Below are 1,214 nucleotides of genomic sequence, written 5' to 3' on the forward strand. Positions count from 1 at the left end.
CCGGGGAGTGGCTGCAAATATAGACAAAACTTCTTCCCTAGCTCACTTGCCTGTCATTCACCTCCTGCTGTGCAGCCCAGTTCCTAATAGGCCACATACTTGCACCCGTCTGCAACCCAGGGGTTGGGGACCCCGTGCTAAAGAATTTGGCCTTCACCATGACAATCTGCTTTGGGAGCTTTTCCTTCCCCAGAACTCTGTAGTAGCCCTAGGAGAAGAGAGAAATGGGTTTATCCCACACCATGGTGGGTACCAACTCCCTGGTGGGTGTGAGACGCCTGCTGACCCACTCTATCTAGGAGCCAGTGAGGGCCTGTTTCTGATCTGGGTACTGCTGGGGGCCTGCCAGTGAATCAAGATGAGCAGATTCTCTCCAAGGACTCTAGCACACCAGGATGAGAGCTGTATCAGGATGTAACTCTAGTCTTGAGAAACCCAATCCTTCTTGAGTAAACTTTTAGCCAATTCAAGATTCTTCTCCTCCTACCACTTTTTTTTTTTAACCGTTTCCCTAAGGATGATCTTGATTCCTAGCATTCTTATGTACGTTCTTGACATTTACGGAGTGGGCAACTGCGAACTCCTCTTTGTAAAGAGGCCTCATCTGAGCTGGCTTTGGCTTTTGGCATCTGTCCGTACTGCCATCCGCTGCTGATGTCCATAGGCTGCCCCTGCCCTTTGGCTTCCAGGTCCCCACACTAAGAGGGCAATCCCAGTCCATCGGCTTTCTCTCAGCTGAGCTCTTGCCTGGACTTATTAAGGAAACGTGTGTGGGAAGCCACGGGAAAAGGTCTGCTGTTTTTCTGTGCTGCTCTGATGCTGCAGGAACTTGGAGGTGGAGGCAGAGGGTCTATCTCACATGGTCTCTCCAGCTTGACCTGCCTGGTGGCCATTACCCCTCATGTTGGCATAGGGCTCTCAATGAAAATATCTCCTGGCAGAATTCTGGAGGGAGAGTGGAGGCACAAGTCCTCCTGCTCTGAAGCTCCCAAACCCTTCTGAGGGTTTCCATCATCCCCAGCCCTGGGATTTGGACTTTCCATCAGCCACCCTGACCAGTGACTTACTCTCTTGCTCTCTTTTTTGCTTTTTTGTCCAGCCCAGCAAAGATTTTTTAAAAATACCTCTCTGTCTAGTTTGAAGCATGGTGGCTAGGTGAATTTTACATAATTTTCTTTTTTTTTTTTTTTTTAATCTCCAAGTTATCTCATAAA

The 1,214-nt window shown here is 48.8% G+C and overlaps 1 non-coding gene across 1 annotated transcript; it reads right to left on the reverse strand.

Moving 5' to 3' along the window:
* Positions 1 to 311: 311 nt before the first annotated feature.
* LOC111734766 lies at positions 312 to 431 on the reverse strand. The gene has a single exon (XR_002778584.1). It is a non-coding gene; the product is annotated as a small nucleolar RNA SNORA3/SNORA45 family (small nucleolar RNA).
* Positions 432 to 1,214: the final 783 nt, after the last annotated feature.

This window comes from Pteropus vampyrus, unplaced genomic scaffold, assembly GCF_000151845.1.
Source record: "Pteropus vampyrus isolate Shadow unplaced genomic scaffold, Pvam_2.0 Scaffold5398, whole genome shotgun sequence".
In the NCBI taxonomy this organism is placed as follows: domain Eukaryota; kingdom Metazoa; phylum Chordata; class Mammalia; order Chiroptera; family Pteropodidae; genus Pteropus; species Pteropus vampyrus.